The sequence below is a fragment of the Otolemur garnettii genome, unplaced genomic scaffold (genome assembly GCF_000181295.1).
Source record: "Otolemur garnettii isolate 467f Iridium unplaced genomic scaffold, OtoGar3 scaffold00016, whole genome shotgun sequence".
Taxonomy (NCBI): domain Eukaryota; kingdom Metazoa; phylum Chordata; class Mammalia; order Primates; family Galagidae; genus Otolemur; species Otolemur garnettii.
The window spans coordinates 30041515-30054564 of record NW_003852411.1 but is presented as its reverse complement, the minus strand read 5'-3'; the positions used below and the strand labels follow the sequence as shown (position 1 = coordinate 30054564).

The 13050-nt window shown below is 46.1% G+C and overlaps 1 protein-coding gene across 2 annotated transcripts in view; it reads right to left on the bottom strand.

Moving 5' to 3' along the window:
- The window catches only part of DEDD (death effector domain containing), a 13326-nt gene extending 6617 nt beyond the window's left edge, over nt 1-6709 (bottom strand). The window contains exons 1-2 of one of the 2 annotated variants that reach the window (XM_012802659.2): nt 5025-6441; nt 4819-4851 (exon numbers count right to left, since the gene is read on the bottom strand). The gene's annotated coding sequence lies outside the window, so the exon portion shown is untranslated. Of the gene's footprint in view, nt 1-4818; nt 4852-5024; nt 6442-6577 lie in introns of those variants that run through there. The other variant, XM_003785779.2, reaches the window with a different exon arrangement.
- Nucleotides 6710-13050: the final 6341 nt, after the last annotated feature.

The following is a 13050-nucleotide window of genomic DNA, read 5'->3' as shown; positions in this document are numbered from 1 at the left end:
GCCAGGCATTGTGGCAGGCACCTGTAGTCCCAGCCACTTGGGAGGCTGAGGCAAAAGGATCACTTGAGATCCTCAAGAGTTTGAGGTTGCTGTGAGCTATGACGCCACAACACTCTACCAAAGGCAACAAAGTAAGACTCTATCTAAAAAAAAATAAAGCGCCTGTAGTCCCAACTACTTGGGAGGCTGAGGCAAGAGAATCACTTAAGCCTGATAGTTGGAGGTTGCTGTGAGCTGTGATGCCATGGCACGCTACCCAGGGTGACATAGTGAGACTCTGTCTCAAAAAAAAGATAAGCTACTTGAGAAGAGTAGACCTGATGGGGACTCAGAAAGCTAAAGATAGCAAGTAGGACCTAGTCCTCTCTTCCTCAGTAAACCTAAAATGTAAGCACAGAAAAACTCAAATCCTTAAGAAAAGGAACTCGGCACCGTAGCACAGTGGTTACAGCGCCAGCCACATACACAGAGGGTGGCAGGTTCGAACCCGGCCTGGGCCAACTAAACAACTACAACAAAAAAATAGCCGGGCGTTGTGGCAGGCACCTGTAGAACCACTTAAGCCAAAGAGTTTGAGGTTGCTGTGAGCTGTGACACCACAGCACTGTACCATGGGTTACATAGTAAAACTCTGTCTCAAAAAAAAAGAAAAGAAAGAAAAAGAAAAGGGGAGGTAGATTGGGTACAGTGGCTCACACCTATAATGTTTTACATTTTGGGAGAATCACTTGAGGCCAGGAGTTGCAGACCAGCCTGAACATAGCAAGGTGCCATCTCTACAAAAAATAGAAAAATTAACTGGATGTGTGGCACACACCTGTAGTCCCAGCTACTTAGGAGGCTGAGGCAGGAAGGTTGCTTGCGGCCAGGGAGTTTCAGGCTGCAAAGAGCTATGATGATGCCACTGCAAGCTAGCCAGGACAACAGAGTGAGACTCTGTCAGAAAAGAGAAGAGAAGAGGAAGAGGAGGGAAGAGAAGAAAAGAGAAAGAAAAAATAGGTAAACTCTGGAATCACTTAATCCTATACCATGGTTTTTAATATGAGGAAAAGGAAATACAACCAATATATAGTTTTGAGAGCCCAATGCCCCACCCAAAGCATGGAAAACAGCTGGGAAATTGCTATTCAACTACTGACTGGTTCTCCTTTTCTCTCCTTCCCATTTCACCTGCTATGGTCACGGGTACAAATGAAGATGCTAAAGGAAAACAAGTTCTTTTATTTATTTATTTTGAGATGTCGTCTTGCTTTGTCACCCAAGCTGGAGTGCAGATGCAGTGGCAGGATCATAGCTCATGCAGCACAGAACTCCTAGGCTCAAGTGATTCTCCTGCCTTAGCCTCTGGAGTAGTTGGGACTATAGGCATGAGCCAACCACACCAAGCCAGGAAAGTAAGTTCTTGCCCATAGTAGGCAACATGAGAAAATTGAGCTTCCTTAGGGCCCATGCACTTCTCCTTGTTTCCTATCCCACCTGTTCCTTCTGACCAGCTGTTGATTATGGGGAATCTAAGAGAAAGCAAATGGGCAGTTTTCACATTCAACCAGTAAGAAGAACAGTTTGCTACCCAGCTTCTTTTTTTTTGGCAGTTTGGCCGGGGCCAAGTTTGAACCCACCACCTTCAGTATATGGGGCCGGCGCCCTACCCACTCAGCAACCCTCCGCAGCTTCTTAATTTAAACCACCTCTTAAACCCCAGGAAATGAAGAACTATTATCCCCACATACCCGGCCATTGGAAAATGAGGCAAAATATGGGAAAGGACTATAGTCCTAATTATAGTGCCTCAATCCACTGAAGTTTACCTCCCTACATTTGAAAAGGAGAAAACAAAGCAAAACAAACTCAGCCACCTTTTTTAAGTCCTAGACTGCAGACTGAATCATCCAAGGTACTAGGAATTATCACTGATTCACAGTTTATAGGTCAGTGGTTCTCAGGGGCAAATCTGCCGCTCAAGGGACATTTGGCAACGTTTGGAAACATTTTTGATTATCATGCCTGGTGGGAAAGTGAGGTTACTACCAGCATGAAATGAGTAGAAACCAGGGATGTTGGCTTGGCGCCTGTGGCTCAAGCGGCTAAGGCGCCAGCCACATACACCTAAGGTGGCAGGTTCGAATCCCCAGTCCGGGCCCTCCAAACAACAATGATGGCTGCAACCAAAAAATGGCCAGGCGTTGTGGCAGGCGCCTGTGGTCCCAGCTACTTGGGAGGCTGATGCAGGAGACTCGCTTGAGCCCAGGAGTTGGAGGTTGCTGTGAGCGTGATGCCATGGCACTCTACCCAAGGAGATAGCTTGAGGCTCCGTCTCAAAAAAAAAAAAAAAAAAAGAAACCAGGGATGCTTTCAAACATCCTATAATGTACAGGACAGTCACCCACAACGAAGAATTACCTGGCCCCAACTGTCAATAATACTGATGAGAAACTTTTCTTTTTTTTTTTAGGAGACAGAGTTTCACTTTGTCACCCTAAGTAGAGTACAGTGCTGTCACAGCTCACAGCAACCTCCAGCTCCTGGGCTTACGCGATTCTCTTGCCTCAGCCTCCCAAACAGCTGGGACTACAGGTGCTGGTCACAATGCTCAGCTATTTTTTGTTGCAGTTTGGCCGGGACGGGGTTTGAACCGGCCACCCTCAGTATATGGGGATGGCGCCCTACTCACTGAGCCACAGGCACCATCCAGATGAGAAATGTTTTTTTAGGTGGAGCATGATGAAGGCCCAAAATGCATGTCACTTTCCCCACTAGATTTCGACAAAGAAGTCATCTGGTCCCTTGAACCCATCAAACAATATTCCAGAAGAAAAGAAAGGCTTGTCAGACACATACTCATTTACCTGTTAAGTCCCACTAGCACTCAGGTGTTTCATTCTACTCCAACCCTGGCTCCTCTCTCACCTGCTGTTGCCATTTAGGTGCACAGCAGGTAGTAAGGCTACTATACTCCCTTCTGCCCTGTCCCAGGAGGTCTACTATGACCTAGTTCAGTCTGGAATTCTGTGGGAATAAGAGAATAAGAGGACTGTCTTGCAGTCCTCTATAAGATTCCTACTCCTAAGCCTCAAAGCCATCTTTTAAAGTCCTGAACTAAACCAGTAGCAGACTCTTAATAGATTGCTGATCAGATTTATATTGCTTCTTCAATAAATTAAAACATGTAAGTATGAGAGTTTCCCAAAGCTATGTCCTTGGGAGAAATGTCAGGAGACAGACAGGCAGGCAGGCTAATACACAGCCCTCCCACTTAATTATCATCTAGGATAGTGAGTTCACTCACTCTGCAACCCATATGATGGGGTTCTAGGCATCCATCTAAGTTCGGCATTAGAAGAATATGACCAATTTCCTCTTAAACCAAGATATATTCAGTTTTCTGCAGCAGTGAAGCAAGAGAGTTCAGCAAAATCTATGGCAATAGTGGTGAAAATATACCCCTCTAAACAAATTAGAACAAACTGAAGTCTTGGTATATGCAACACATAGCCCAAGACAAACACTCCAGTAAAAAGAGTCCTGATCCCATTGGACTGGTCTGACTCCATATGGGATAGTGGCATGAGTTTTCCCCACAAAATTTCCCAAGAATAATTCTTGATTCTGATGAACTGCTCTATTTCCTAGAGTTCTTGGAGGTTTTTTTTTTTCTTTTGAGAAAAAGTCTCACTTTTTCACCCTCAGTAGTACTGTGGTGCATCACAGCTCACAGCAACCTCAAACTCTTGGGCTCAAGCAACCCCCTTGCCTCAGCTCCCATGTAGCTGAGACTACAGGAACCTACCACACAATACCTGTCTATTTTTTAAAGACGAGGTCTTGCTCTGGCTCAGGCTGGTCTTGAATTGATGAGTTCAGGCAATCCACCCACCTCTGCTTTTCAGAGTGCTAGGATTACAGGCATGAGCCACTGCGCCCAGCCTGTTTTTTGTTCTTTCTTTATGAAAGTCCAAGTCAGCCAAGGGCCAACTGACAATCTATGTATCTATAGGAGTTTCTCTAGAATAGTTGCTCTCTATTGGGTTTCCACTTCCAAGCAAAGTCTAGTATCATCCCAACCAGGGATGATATTTATACTTTTTTAAGATACTTGATTCTCTCAGAAGTCCTCAGAGGAAAGCCATACAGAAGAAATTTTTTAAAAAGAAAAAAAGAGTGATAGCTTGAAATCATCAAGACTGAAATAAAAACTAGTCTCTTCCCAACAGGGATGATATCTCTATTTTCAAGGGAGAACTAATATTTGATTTTCTCAGAAGTCCTTAGACAAAAGTCATGCAAAAGACTAAAAAAGGTGATGTCGTGAAGCATGAAATGAAAACTACACAGAAAATCTTAAAGATGGCTAAGAGTAATAAAGAGCTTTCTTGCTGATGGGACTAGGAAAATGTAACCAAATATCTGGAAGTCAGAATTACAGCGTGTTTTCAAATGAAAGATTCCAGGAACCCTGAACAGCTGGAAAAAAGAGTAAGCTAGAAGAAAAGCCTTCCCTGTGGAAGGAGGGTGCCTCAACAACCCTCTCAGGGCAACATTTAGTAGACAATGTAATAAAGTACAGCCTTCCACATGTTAAAAAATGTTTCCCTCAGAGCTGACCAAGAAGACAGCAAACCAAAGGTGAGAGCTTATGTCAAGACTTAATTTCCCCTCTTCTGCTATCTCCTGCTACTTTAGTAAGTAAGCTAAAGAGATAGTGACTGCAACGGATCTTATGCACTCAGTAGGTGAGTAAAACCTCACTTTCCCTGGCATCTACTGGGACTTTTCCATTCCCTTCCATTGTCTGAAAACAGTAAAAAGTTACAGACTTACCTCTGCAAGAAACTTAATTTCCCAGGTCTCTTCCTAGCACAAGTTTCAAAGCCAGCAGCAAAACAAAAACAAATGGGGGGAGGGGAGAGTCAATTTGCAAATTTTATTTTGAAGCCTCAAAGGCCCATAGAATTAATCTGTTGCAAAAACACAGACTAGCCAAAGCCATTTTTAGTAAGATGATCCACTCCAAATCGAGAACTTACCCCCAACAAAGTCCACAGGCTTCCCTCACTCTGCTAGTCAATTCACAAAACATTACCAACTCCAAGAATTTCCAGTCTCCATGGCTCATAATAAGAAAGGTCCTAAATTCCTTAACTTCAGGGAAAATTCAACTCTTTATTTCATCTATTTTGTTACATATTAACTTTCATCTTTAGAGAGAATTACAAGATAAATGGTTTCAGCAAAAAAAAGGAATTTTCTTCCCATCAACTTCACTTATGAGACCACAACCATCCTCCAAATTCTATTTTCAGTCCTTTCCCTTAACTAGCACACAATGAGAACAAAATATCCACTAGGGCAGCATCCACTCATACATCTATGTTTTACCAGGGAAAGTTTTTCTATATACAGGACCGCATACTGACCCCCTTCCTCCTAGCACTTAAAACAGCAAAAGGGTCTGGAAATTAAAGCATTCATTTAATTAGCCTGGCTGCCTAGATGCCATCCTGTCTTTTCTGTTTCCTCTTCAGACTTCAAGAGTCTCCACTATATATACAGGGCTCCAATATAGCTATGTCTGTTTCCCTGCTCTTGTATTGCTAACTGATAAAAACTAGAAAAAGTCCTTTGCTCCTCCACACTCGGGCAACACCAGCTTCCCCATTTTCCCTTCTTTTGGTAACCAGGAAAAACAAGTGAACAGTAAGCTAAGGAGACTTTTGGAAAGCAAATCCAGTCGAATCCTCATCCAACCCCAATTCTCCAAACCCACATGACCATTCCCTGCTGCCCTTCCCACCCTATTAAAAGCTAAGGACCTGGCAATTAGAATTGGCTGCAACTGATGCTGCTTAACTGCTCTCTTCCTTTCCACTGGGAAAGGGAAACCCTTGAACCTCTATCACCCGTGCAGCTCCCCTGTCCTATCTCTCATCCCGTTCCCTTCCTCCCAAACTTTCCTCCCAGTCTCTCACTTTCTCTATTACCTCGTTACACCGACACTCTTTCCATTCCCCAAACCTCCGTCCTCTCTTTTTCCAACCAAATTCTCCCCTGGGCCCTTCCCCCTCCCACCTCCAATTTAACACTTTCAACTCCCCCCAAAAAACGTCTGAAGTCCAGCCTCACCTTTGCCCACCACCTTACGACACCCCTCACAAGAGTCCAGTCCTCCCTCCAACCACATGCCACAAGCCCCCTTCCCCTTGGCACCTTCAGCCTCTCTCTCCTACTCCTATCCCCTTCAATCCGGCCGGATCACAGCCCCACTCCCTACCTCGGCCTCTCTAATACCCCTGGCCTGGCCCAGTCTCGGTCCTTGTTTACGCCCCTCCCAATGCTCCTACCCCTGCCCTCTCCCACAGTTGCCATCTCCCCTGCACGCCCCCCTCGGCTACTCCCCTCCCCCACCTCGCAGCGTCCCGTCACCTCCCTCTCGAGGTTCTCGGGCTGGACGTCGCCACCGCCTCCCCCTCCACTTTCCTTCCCCAAGCCCTCTGCGGCCCCGCCCGGCCCCGCCCCGTCCCACTCGACGCCCCGTCCCGCTCGACTCCCCCTCCCCACTCCGGCCGCCCCGCCGCCTCACTCTCGGCTCAGGCTCGGCGCCGCCATGTTGGATCCATCCGTGCCGCTCTCCCGGGCCTGTCTCACGGCGCCGCATCCGGGCTCCAGCCGCCGCCGCCGCCGCCGCGGGCGTGGGGGAGGGGAGAGGCGGGCGGGGGTGGCTCCATCCTCCCGGAACCTGGCCGGTTAGTGGCGGCTTCGAGACCATAGTGAGGCATGAGCCGAAGTAGCCATACTAGGTGAGGGCAGCCTGGCAGCGGCATTAAGCGAGGAGTAAATAGCTTCACTTTGGGAGGAGAGAATAGAGATTGGCAGCCATCTTGCTTTGGGGCAAGCTGGCAACGCAGCTTCGTCTTAGGGCGGTAGGAAGAGCTCGGAGAGGGTAGCATTCTTGAATGTAGAAATATTAATGGCGCCAGAGCTGGCTGGTGGCGACTTCAAGACCCATTGAACGACTGGGGTGGCAGCCATGACACATAAGGGCAGAATTACATGGGAGTCAGATTGCCTCGCGAATTTGGAAGAAGGGTCAAGAGCTGGATTTGACCTTTGCTCTGAGCTTCCTGGTAACCCGGACGTTCCGTAAACCCTGAGCCAGAGCTGAAAGCGTTGTTAAGATCGCCGCTCGGAACTCATTCTTTCAGCGTTTGCCTTTTGAACGCCCTTTTACCTTAGGAAGTTTCGCCTCTGCGGATTCCTGAAGGACTTTTGGGAATTGGGACAGGCGTGGGGTGAGGGGTGATACAACTACGTTCTGGAAACGGGTTAGTATGGCTTAAGAAAGAGGTAATATAGAGGGAGGGACCAGAGCATTGGAATTTAATTGGTTATTATCCTAAGAGCAGAACAGGCTTCGAAAGGTATCCACAGTTGTGAACAATTATATTTGGATTTTAGAAAGATCACTGCTTACCAAGTGAAGAATGGATTGAAAATACAAAGTTAGAGGCAAGGAGAACAATGGGGAAGCTCATATCCAGGCAAGAAATGGTGGTCTGTCCTAGGGAAGGAGTGCAGGTAGAAAGAAATTGAACCCATTAAATGGGGAAGATGGCTTAGAGAAGGGATACCTGCGTGGGAGGGATGGGAGGAGGAAAAGAAGCTTTTAAGAGGATACTGATAAGGGCCAAACGGAAAGGGAAGAGGATGATTAGGAAAGAAGTATCAAGGAAACTGGTAAAAATATTAAATGTAACCGAGAGATCAGGTAAGATGTAGGCTAAAATGTGTCCATTAGATTTTGGAACAAGGAAGACATTTAGTAGTTTGGAGAAAACTATGTCATGGATGCGGTGGTAGAAACCACATTGAACTGGAAAAGCACAATGTATAAAGACAATTTTTTTAATAGTCCTTGATTGTAAGGAGGCTAACAGGATGTTGAGTAGGGAGAATTCCAAAGAAAAAGAAAGTTTTAGGTACCTGTAAGATAGCTAGATAGGTATGTCCTAATGATAGTTACTATACAGATCTAAAACTTAGTAGAAAAATATAGTAAGTGGGGGAAAAAGCAAGTGCCAAAAAAAATTAACTCTAAAAAGTGGGCCTGGGAGGGTTGACTTTTACTTTTTATTTTACACCCATATTTATCGTTTGAATTTCTTTTACTCTGTACATATATTACTTTCCTTCTTTTTTTTTTTTTTGAAACAGTCTCACTTTGTTACCTTCAGTAGAGTGTGACAGGGTAGAGTGCCCTGCTGTCACACACATACTTTCATAGAAAACTTTTTTTGGGGGTCACCCTGGGTAGATTGCCATGGCATCACAGCTCACAGCAGCCTCAAACTCTTGGACTTAAGTGATTCACTTGCTTCAGCCTCCCAAGTAGCTTGGGACTACAGGCACCGGCCACAATGCCCAGCTATTTTTGTTGTTGTTGTTGCGGTTGTCATTGTTGTTTTAACTGGCCCAGGCTTGGTTTGAACCCACCACCCCTTGGTGCATGTGGCTGGCGCCCTATCCACTGATCAGCGGGCATAGATAAAAATTTTTAAAACTACTGTAATGTGGTTCAGTGGGTAGGGTGCCATTTTTAAAACTTCTGCTTGTGGTTCAGTGGGCAGGGTGCCAGCCCCATGTGCTGAGGGTGGTGTGTTCAAACCTGGCCCCGGCCAAATTGCAACAAAAAGATAGCCAGGCACTCTGGTGGGCACCTGTAGTCCCAGCTACTCTGGAGGCTGAGGCAAGAGAATCGCTGGTTGCTGTGAGCTGTGACACCACAGAACTCACCAAGGGCTATAAAGTGAGACTCTGTCTCTACAAAGAAAAAAAACTTAATGTGTAGGCCAGAAATTATGAAGCATCAATATATCTGTGGTAGTTGAATCCATAGATTTGGATTTGCTCCCCAGAGAACAGATTTGCTCCTCAGAAGAGTGCTCTGGGGAATTCCAACATTTAAGGCACAAGTGGAAGAGAAACCCTTGGATAATCTTTGAAAAGGGACAATGAGTTTCGGTGCCCATCACTCAGTGAGTAAAGGCCCCATCCACATATACCAAGGCTGGTGGGTTTGAGCCCAGCCCTGGCCTGCTAAACAACAATGACAACTGTAACCAAAAAATAGCCGGGCATTGTGGCAGGCGCCTATAGTCCCAGCTACTTGGGAGGCTGAGGCAAGAGAATCGCTTAAGCCCAAGAGTTTGAGGTTGCTATCAGCTGTGACACCACGGCACTCTACCAAGGCCGACATAATAAGACTCTTATCTCAAAAAAGGGGGGGGGGGACAATGAATAAGTATAAAAACGGCCTTGGCGCTTGTGGCTCAAGTGGCTAAGGCACCAGCCACAGAACAACTCTGTTGGCAGGTTTGAATCCAGCCAGGCCTGCCAAACAATAATGACGGCTGAAACCAAAAAATAGCTGGGCATCATGGCAAGTGCCTGTAGTCCCAGCTACTTGGGAGGCAGAGGTAGGAGAATCACTTTAGCATAGGAGTTGAAGGTTGCTGTGAGCTGTAATGCCACGGCACTGTACCCAGGGCAACAGCTTGAGGCTCTGTCTCAAAAAAAGGAATAAAAACTTGGAGAGAAAACAGAAAAAAAAAAAACTGGGACAGGATTTGTCACAGAATCAGAAAGAAAGAAGAATATTTTAAGGGAGTGAAAGTTGTCATTACTGTCAGATGTCCCCCGGAGGGGCAGCTAATGAGAAAGGTGCTTTTAGCTCCAAGCACAGGTTTCTTGGAAGCTTGGCACAAGAGTCAAATCCAGATTGTGAACCTTCCCCATAAGTGTCAGTGGACAATCCAGTCTCAATGCTATTCTCTTTATACTTTAGACACCTAGCAGTCTTGACACTGGTGCCAGTCAGTCAGTGGGACTTGAAGTCCACACCAGCTAGGTCTGGCATCACCAATCTTACCACACACAAGAACACTACTGTCTCCCAGTCCTTACTGTGACCCTGTACTATTGAGAAAACTTAATTTTCTAGAAATGGTGATATTAAGGAACTGAAAGGAGTAAAAGTTGAGGTCAAGAACTGTACTTTGGCTTGGCGCCTATAGCTCACCCGGCTAAGGCGCCAGCCATGTACACCTAAGGTGGCGGGTTTGAATCCCCAGCCTGGACCCGCCAAACAACAATGACCGCTGCAACCAAAAAACAGCCGGGCGTTGTGGCAGGCGCCTGTAGTCCCAGCTACTTGGGAGGCAGAGGCAGGAGACTCGCTTGAGCCCAGGAGTTGGAGGTTGCTATGAGCTGTAATGCCACGGCACTCTACCCAGGGGGATAGCTTGAGGCTCTGTCTCAAAAAAATAAAATAAAATAAAAAGAACTGTACTTTGCCAGCCTGAGCCAGAGTGAGACCCATCTCTTAAAAATAGGTGGGCATTGTGGAGGACACCTGTAATGTCAGCTACTTGGGAGGCTGAGGCAAGAGGATCACTTGAACCCTAAAGTTTGAGGTTGCTGTGAGTTAAGATGTCACAGCACTCTACTGAGGGTGGCATAGTGAGACTCTGTCTCAAAAAAAAAAATTGTACAGCTCCTCGCCTATAGCTCAGTGGCTAGGGCGCCAGCCCCATACACCGGAACTGGTGGGTTTGAATTCAGCCCGGGCCTGCCAAATAACAATGACATCTACAACCAAAAAATAGCTGGGTGTTGTGGGGGCACCTGTAGTCCCAGCTACTAGGGAGGTTGAGGCAAGTAAATCACTTAAACCCAAGAATTTGAGGTTGCTGTGAGTTCTGATGCCACAGCACTCTACCCAGGGCAACATAGTGAGACTCTGTCTCAAGAAAAAAATAATAACAAAAAAAAATTGTGGCTTGGCACCTGTGGCTCAAGCGGCTAAGGTGCCAGCCACATACACCTAAGGTGGCGGGTTCGAATCCCCAGCCTGGGCCCGCTAAACAACAATGACGGCTGCAACCAAAAAATAGCCGGGCGTTGTGGTGGGCGCTTGTGGTTCCAGCTACTTGGGAAGCTGAGGCAGGAGACTCGCTTGAGCCCAGGAGTTGGAGGTTGCTATGAGCTGTGATACCATGGCACTACCCAGGGGGATAGCTTGAGGCTCTGTCTCAAAAAAAAAAAAAAAATTGTATTTTGTGGGTTTTCCTAAAACCTCCCCAGAATGATAGTAAGAGCACAGAGATTATTTGAGAGCTGCTGAAGGCTGAAGGGCAGTGGAACCAGAGAGCATAAGCTTCAAAGGGGAAAGCATCTTTGCAAGAGCATAGAAATATAATGGCTGGCTCGGCGCCTATAGCTCAACGGGCTAAGGCGCCAGCCACGTACACCTGAGGTGGCGGGTTCGAATCCCCAGCCCGGACCCGCCAAAACAACAATGATGGCTGCAACCAAAAAATAGCCGGGCGTTGTGGTGGGCGCCTGTGGTCCCGGCTACTTGGGAGGCGGAGGCGGGAGACTCGCTTGAGCCCAGGAGTTGCAGGTTGCTATGAGCTGTAATGCCATGGCACTCTACCCAGGGGGACAGCTTGAGGCTCTGTCTCAAAAAAAAAAAAAAAAGAAAGAAATACAATAGCTTAGAAGTTAGTATTGAATGGTAAAGGGAAGGTTTACGTCTTGTTATCCCTTTCTGCAACAGTGGGAGAATAAACATCTCTACTTTAGAAGATTGAAAGGAAGAGGTATTGGTCAGAAAAAGCCAAAATTAACCCACTTCTGACCTTTTTTTTTGCTTCTATTCCCCTGGAACACTTGTTCCATTATAAACAACCTCCCTGTATCCTCATTTTCTTCACAGATTGCTCTTCAGTTTTTTCCAGAGGAATAGTCATCAGGACAGAAGTAGCAGTGATGTATGTAATGGGGATGTGCCACACAAAAGAGGCAGACACGAGCTCTACTTAAAGTTGAATACTGTTTTCCCTCCATACACACACCCTGAAGTGGCTAGACACCTAGCAGTCTTGACACTGTGGTGCCAGCTCCTTTCCGTGACCCCACCTCTCCTCTCCATACCTAACTCACCCTAATTTAGAGGATTAGACAAGAGAATCTATGCTAAGGACTGCCTTAGTGTAGCATAATGTCCATTCTTCTCATTGCAGCCTATAGGGGAAAAAACTCTTCCATCACTCACAATGGCAAGACAAAGGGCTGGGATTTATCTTCTTTAGGCCTTCCAGATTAATCCTTTCTCTACAAAGCTCATAGACTCAATCCTTTTCTCTAGAACCCGAACTTAACCACATTTTCCAAATTCCAAACGTTGGAATAATTGCCTGGCCAACTGTTCCTAAACTAATCAATCCATATGGGGGGATATTTTCTTTTTGGGAAGCCCTTGGAGTTCACTCGGCCAATAAAGAGAGCTGAGCAGATTTCCTGAGCTGAAATGGAGTACAATACTAGCTAAACCAAAGGGTCCCATGGCATGGTGACTCATACCTGTAATCCTAATATTTGAGAAGGCTGCAGCATGAGGATTGCTTGAGACCAAAAGTTCAAGACCAGCCTGAGCAACATAGGAAGACCCAACTCTACAAAAAAAAAAAAAAAAAAAAAAATATATATATATATATATATGAAAAACTGCTGGGTGTGGTGGCATACATCTGTACTCTAACCTCTTAGAGGCTGAGGCAGGAGGATTGCTAGAGCCCAGAAATTTGAGTTTGAGCTATAATAATGCCATTATGCTGTAGCCTGAGTGACAGAGCAAGGTCCTGTCTCAGAAGAAAAAAAAAAAATTTCAAACTGCTTAGGATTTTTTGTTAGCCATAGCTAGACAGCTGTTCCTCCTTGGCTTAAACTAATACATCATCTGTACAGTCATAACTTAATTTCTTAGGCCAGGCACTGTGATTCACGCCTGTAATCCTAGCACTCTGGGATGCTGAGGCAAGAGGATCCCTTGAGCTCAGAAGTTTGAGACCAGACTGAACAAGACCCCCATCTCTACTAAAAATAGGAAAACTCCCCAGGTGTTGTGGCAGGTGCCTATAGTCCCAGCTACTCAGGAGGCTAAGGCAAGAGGATCACTTGAGCCCAGGAGTTTGAGGTTGCTGGGAGCTATGATAC